At 39.6% G+C, this 7,414-nt stretch overlaps 1 protein-coding gene across 2 annotated transcripts in view; it reads right to left on the bottom strand.

Annotated features, from left to right (window-relative positions):
- The window catches only part of Armh4 (armadillo like helical domain containing 4), a 120,584-nt gene that overhangs the window by 112,980 nt on the left and 190 nt on the right, over positions 1-7,414 (bottom strand). The window lies entirely within an intron of this gene.

Below are 7,414 nucleotides of genomic sequence, written 5' to 3' on the forward strand. Positions count from 1 at the left end.
AGCTGAGCTTCCGCAACCACCTGAATAGCCATCTGGGAGCCCCGGGTCTTCTAGCACCAACAAGCTTTCTTGAGAGATCTTTAGCCAGAACCACCCAGCTATGCTACTCTCAAATTCTTGGTGCACAGAAATGGTATGAACGGATAAAGAGTTGTTGCTTATTCCACTAAATTTGGGGATAGTTTGCCACACAGAAATCTTGAATCCAGTGTTTGGGGGAAATATGGGAAAAGAATGGTCATGAGTTGTCATGGTGTCACATGAAATAAAAGGAAAAGCTTATCAAGGATCATGAAGTCAACATTAAAAGAAAATTGAAGCCAGAGGTAACTAGGAGAAACAGAATCCACAGGTGGTGAGAAGGATGCTGTTTCTCCAGAGATAGAATAGGGGTTTGAAACAATTTTACTTTATATACAGGTAGCTAGGATTTTTTTTTTTTTTTTTTTTTTTTTGGCATGGGGGATTGAACCCAGAGGATTTTTTTTTTTAACCACTGAATCACATTCCCAGCTCTTTGTATTTTTATATCATTTTAAAAGGAGAAAATATGGGAAAAAATAATTGAGAAAGAAGGAATAGCATGTGCCAAGGCAAGTCAGTATATTTTAGATGAGCCAGAAGGCATCTCAGTTCATAGTCAGGTAACAGATCTCTGTAGTGTTTGCCGCACTGCCTTTACTTTTCTTCCTTAAAAGGAAAACATTTGAGAGAGCTGTGAAGCATGTGTGTTCACAGCAAAGGAAACTACACCTTTGAATGTCTGTACAGACAAGATGAACTGTGGAACTGTACAGTCCATTTCAATCCGGCGCAGTGACGCACACCTGTAATCCCAGCTACTTGGGAGGCTGAATAGGAAGATGGCAAGTTCAAGACCAGCCTGGGTGATTTAGCAAAAGCCTCAGCAACTTAGTGGGTCCTGTCTCAAAATAAAAAATACAAAGGCCTAGGGATGCAAATAAGTGGTAAAGTGCCCATAGTTCAATCCCATTACCAAAAAAAAAAAAAAAAAAAACTCTCTAGTTAATTTTAGCTCTATTGAGACATCTTTTTGTTTCTGAACAAATACTTTGCTCATTCAATAAAATCTTGCTAAACATCCCAAAACATCACAGGTGTGGCCTAAAAGTTTGTTCAACATGATCCTGGGATTCTGTATAAAAACCTGAAAAGGGGGCTGGGGTTGTGGCTCAGTGGTAGAGCACTTGCCTAGCATGTGTGAGACACTGGGTTCAATTCTCAGCATGGCATATAAATAAATAAAATAAAGATCCATTGACAGCTAAATAATATTAAAAAAAAACTGAAAAAAACCAGACCATCATGAAGTTTAGATGAACATAGACTGGCATCAGAACAATGATTTCTGAATTTTAGCCTTCTTGTTTTAAAAACTTGCCATATGTGATCCTGGACAAGTAACTTCAGCTTCTCCTCCAAAAACAACCAGGAGCTAAGCAAAAAAATCTTTGAAATCTCCTCTACCCTCATGATTCTATTTTCATAGCTATATGACATAAAATGGAAATACAAATATTTCCCCAATTCTGCCATCCAGGAGGTAAGACAACCACATGACTGAGCAGGTGGTGCACATTTTATGTTTTGCAGTCATATGGGCTAAGAGAAGAATTTTATGAATAAATCAGATTGAGGGAAAAGGGAACAAAGAATAAGCTTTAATATAGCCCCAATTGCCTTTCCAGAAGAGAATTTTTCTTCAAGGTCTTATTGTCATCTACATCTTGAGTTTCAGGAGTTTTGTGTAAAGGGAATTCTGCCATGGCTCTAAAAGACTTTCCTTCTGTGATTAAGTGCCGGCCACCTGCTTTCTAAATCCAATTACAGCGGAAAAAGTGAGGGTGAACCACAAGCCTTTTCTAGCTATGTATTGAGGCCATATGCTCCTTCTCCCCACTATTCAAAGCATTGCCTGAACTTTAAAAGGAGAAAAGACAGCCTGTAGGAACGGCAGAAAGAGACACATCTGCAACTCAGATAAATTGGCAGATGACCTTCAAGCTCCAGGTCTTTCTTCATCTTTCGAGGCCCAGTGCAAGTTCACCTAGCCACTCTCACGAGTTTGGAATCCCACAATAGAAACTGCATGACATTAGAAAACAAATAGGAAAAGAATGACCATTGTCATTTCAGTGACAATAAACCTCAACCTAAATAACCATCTGCAACCATATTTTTCTTTTTTGCAGAATGCTTAAACCTTATGTGGCCAAGTGCCCAGCACAGAGGAAATGCTTAGTAAATATTGGCTGAACAAACAGATGAATGTCTAGAGCCCGCTTCGCTGCGAGAGGTGGAAAGAGGGAAGATTTCATTGCTTATTTGAATTCTGTGTCTTAAATTAACTTAGTCATAAGAATATTTAACAAGCAAACAAAAAGAACACTTTTCTTTCTTTTCCTTCATGCTGTGTCTTTGGATGCTGCTGTCTCTTCCCTCTCTCTGTCAAAGCAAATTAATTCAGATAAATAAACTCAAACCAAGTTTCTGATAGTGGATATTAGCTTCAAATAGCTTTTAAAAGCATCCCCTTCAGAGCAAGTCAGTAGCACTGTGTCTGTCATTCACTATCAAGGTATCCTAATGGCTTGGCAGGCCTTGAACAATTTACTGCATTTTGCCACCAGTGGGCAGATAAGCTCTCTGTCAAGCGTTATCTTTGACAATCTTAAACAGATACAGTCCAGAGTCTGTTTCTTTGTCAAGTCCAGGCATATTCAAGTTTCAAAGACAAATGAAAGATGACATTAAAAAAAAAAAATACAGTCTTAGCCTTGGACTTATTCAGATTTTCTAAATACTTGATCAGTGTTTTTCCAACTGAAATGGATAACGCTATATCAGTATGCTACCAAACTAAAGACACAAAGGGGAAAACAGCATGTTGAACCATTCTCATCACTGATGACAAAGCTACTCTCTCCAAGGTAAACAGAGTTTCATGTATAATATATAAGGCACATGAATACTGCCTTAAGGGTTCTCAGGGTGCAGGAGGGCTGTACAGTAAACTGGTGACAATCTGCTTTTCCTTTCTTATGATAAAACAAATATTGTAAATAGCTGCTGTGGGGTGAGGAAAGATACCTAATCTGATTTTCATTGTTAGGAAAGATAGTAGGGATAAATGCAAGCTTTGCTACCTTCAAATATTTGAGGCCATATTCTCCTTCTCCACGCAATTCAAAGCAAAGCCTGAACTGTAAAAGAACTAGAAAAGACAGTCTGTAGCGACAGCAGTAGAAACACATCTACAACTCTGATATACCGACAGATGACCTTCAAGTTCCAGCTCTTTCTTCTTCTTTCAGAGACAGCATCGACTTGAATGCCACCTCAAACATAACCATCTTCTTTATCTGAACTTTGCTGTCAGCTTGAACTCCTCTTTTACATTTTCGATTCACAACTTCTGTGAGTCCTTCCCCCATAATGTCTCTTGGAATCATCCCTTCGAGTCACCTCATTGGATTGTCATTAACTTAATTGCATCTTAATGGGTGACCGTGTCCACACTCTCTCCTCTCTTAACCATTTTATACAGTCCAGATGGTTTATTCTTCAGAATAAAAATGACAATAATCAATCAAAATGACTACCCTTTGACAGATGCCATGGGCCAGTGTTAGACCTGACTATGGAAATCATTTAATCCTTACAACAACCTGATAAGGTAGGTACTACCATGATCTCCCATTTTTTTAGATGATAAATCTGCAGGCACAGAGCATAATTCACTTAAGTGATAGCGTCTGTTTTTGATCTTTTGGATTCCGTCAGACTTCAAGGTCCCTGCTTTTACCACCTCAACTCGCTGCCTTCCCAAAACACATCATATAATATCCCCAAACTTACAATTCCCAAATACCATATCTATTAAATAAATTTCACACCACCAGTGCCAAGTACAAGTACCATCCCCAGCCAGGTACAGTCCCCTCTTAAATGCCACACTCAGTTCAGGCTCCTAAACTTTGCTCATACCACTACATTAGCCCCAACACCCCTTTTTCTTCTTTACCTCGAATATGCAAACCCTTGCCCCCAACAGAACTGCTGTCACAAAAATGCCCGGTGCATTCTCTTCCCACCTTCTCCCTGCTCCTCTACCACAAATCATCAAGTCTTGTCACCTCAAATAAGATTGTGTTCCTTCCACGTAAACACCCATCTCTGAGCTTCCTCTGTTAGCCCTATAATTATTAACAATGGTAGGTAGAGAGAGGAGGTATTCAATAAATATTTGCTGGCCTAGTGAATATAAATAATCATTAAAGGATGGGAAAACAAATGTTCAGAGTGTCTATGTTGTATGGTAAGACTGTCAATAACATTTCATGGTCTAACCTTCTGTAACTGTTTCGTTCAACACATGATTGATTTTGGTTATTTATTGAATGTGTCATTTTAATGACAGCAATAATTTGTATATTCTAATTTTCTGCTGTATTTTAGGTTTTCAGAGTTTACTTCTCTCTCACACATACACACACACACACAACACACAACACACACACACACACAATAGATCAGCAGTCTCAGGCAACAAGTCTCAGAGCTTCAGATGAACTTGCTTTTCAATTACCACCACACCTTTCAAAACCCAATCAGAGATTCTTTGACGAGGAAAAAGAACACTCCTCTCCTTGGCTGGTGTCTTAATAATCTTTCCCATTTGTCCTTTTCTTGATTCTCAATGATCCCTTTGTCACTGCCGTATCTTGTCTTGTTTTAATCCTAAGATTCTCATTGCCAATACTATTCCATTTGTCTAAACCTGAACTTATCAAGACTGTAAACCCTATAAACCCAGCTGTGGCACATGGCATTAAGACACCACTCTCTGATTCACCATGCTATTGACAACTGTCACTGGTCTATTATAATGGCTCTAAGATCTGGGCTGCAACCATCCTTCACTATAAATTAAATAGCTGGAATGACAGATGATCCTTTCAGCAGCATTTTCCATCACAGTGGAAGAGGGAAAATGGAGTAACCACAAAGAAAATATGGTCCCCCAGGAGGAAAGCAGAGAAGTATGCTTGGTTCAACACCAACAAAGTGCTTTCCCCTCCCTACAGAACACAGCTAAGTTCTCCATATTGTGCCCACCAGCTTTAGTCTCTATAGTTTAACTATGTAAATAAATGAAGGTGTCCATGCTTAATTACCCCTACAACATTATCCTCTCTGTGTCAAAAGAAGCAGGACTTGAAGGTATTAAAAAAAAAAATAGGCTTCAAGTTCCAGCTCTACCTTAGGCAAATCACTAAAGCTCAATTTTCTTGTGATAAAAATAGAGATAATAATGCTCATGCTAAACAATAATAATAATAATGCTCATTCTATTTGCTTCAAAGAGTTAAGGGCAAAACAAAAAAATGAGAATAGACATGAAAGCAGTTTGAAAAAAATAAGTATGCAATATTAACCATGTTACTGTGGTGCTGATATGCATGCCCCTCAAAATACAGAAATGTGAGCATAACATAAAATGTGACTCCATAACATCAGTCCCAAATGGAATATCCATTTTTCCACTAGATATTTCCATAGAGCTTCCCTTTTCAGCTTTTCACATAGATGAAGTGACCTAAGAGTCTTTGGTGTCTACAGAATCCTGTCCTGATTGAGACTGATCAGTAAACTGCTATCTATCCACCACCGAGTTCTTTTCAATGACCCAATTTGACACTTTATTTTTGTTCTTTGTGGTTCACAAACCTCATTTGCTTGGCAAGATCTCTAAGCACTAGTTGGCATTTAAAGGGAAGCTGAAACTAGATTCATATACTTTTCTTATAATTTCCAAGTAAACACAATATAGAAAAAATAGAATTGACCAAGATGTTAGAGAATGAATTTTTATCTTACAGATTAAACTCAGATGTCCTCTCATCAGCCTGCTTACTTATGTGAAAATAAATAAAATTTGATTAACAAAAATATAATGCCATACACAACTTTTCAAGCAAACATCTTCTGAATAAAGAGTGAAGGACACCTTTAAAGAGTAAAATTTTCCCATGACATACAAGCCCAGATTTTTCATTTTGGTTCTGTAATACCAAATTATGATACTACAAAAATCTATCAGGAAACACGGGGAATACATGGTAAGAAGCCTTCCCTGAAAACAAAGACAAATCCACGTCTCCCTAATTGGCTCTGTTGCTGTAGCTACCTTAGACTTGGTGAGCCTTGGGAGTTTTGTGTATTAAAAAAAAAAAGCAATCAATATCAAGTCTGCTTCATGAGAGCTTGGCTTATTATTACGGCAAATATAACAAACCCTACTTTAATCAGAAGAGCAAGTCTGGCTACCCTTAAATGTCTACTAGGTTTAAAAAATAGTGCAATATTCTGATACTGTGAACCCTCACCAGTTTTGAGTCTTTTGATAGATGTTCAAGTACGGTTCTGCCGGCAAGTGTGTAGAAAGAAGCCAGCCAGTGACTTGAAGATGCTTGGCTGAAGGAGACTCCTAGCAGCCCAACAGTCTCACTTATGATCAAGGAAATCCACAAAAAGAAGGGGGAGGCATGCGAATTCTACCACGCAACTTGCTCCTCAGAGAAGAATCCTTCAGAGCAGTTCTATGAATGGTTTTGTGAGCCACTCCTCATTCCCCGATACGTTTCAAACTAAAACTTCCAAAGAAAGGAGGCAGACACTTTAAAGCAACCTTCTCTGTTTTCTTGCACATTTGTTCTGCACTGAAATTAGGTACCAAGATCCCGACAGATGCTAAGAGTCGGCTTGGAAATGCAAAAAGAGTTTCTCATCTTGGAGAACCCCAAACTCTAGTGGGTCCTATGTTTGACTGCTTTCTTCGCTAACCAGTGTTCTACACGTTTGGAATCTGTACAGGTCGGGTCCTGTAAGTGACCTAGACGCACATGCGATATCTGGTCATCTCCGGGCAGCACCTCTCAACCATTCCAGAGTCTCAAGAGGCACAGACTCCTCTCCTCCAAGTCTAACCCTCAGGCCCCCTTCTTAATTAAGTGACCTTTCCAGGGAGCATCCTCCAGCCGTGTACTAAGCAAGGAAGTGGTGACTGAGCAAGGAAGCTCCATGACATCCCTGCACTAAACACTCAACTGTTTGTTTTCTGCAAAGTGGCAGGGCATATTTCACATTTCGGTGGCCACCACAGCCCCCAATCCTTCCTCGAGTTGGGCTCTGAGTGGCACGGGCTACACTGAGATCGATGCTTTGAAATGCGTAAACCGTAGTCTTCGAGAACTTCCAACGAGGTAGAATTGCGAGGGGAGGGAGGGAGGGAGAGAGAGAGAGAGAGAGAGAGGAGAGAGAGAGAGAGAGAGAGAGAGAGGAAGGAGCCAGCACAAAGCAGCCAGCTGTAAGCTCCGCCAGCACAAAGGCC

Source organism: Marmota marmota, unplaced genomic scaffold (genome assembly GCF_001458135.2).
Source record: "Marmota marmota marmota unplaced genomic scaffold, marMar, whole genome shotgun sequence".
Lineage (NCBI taxonomy): Eukaryota > Metazoa > Chordata > Mammalia > Rodentia > Sciuridae > Marmota > Marmota marmota.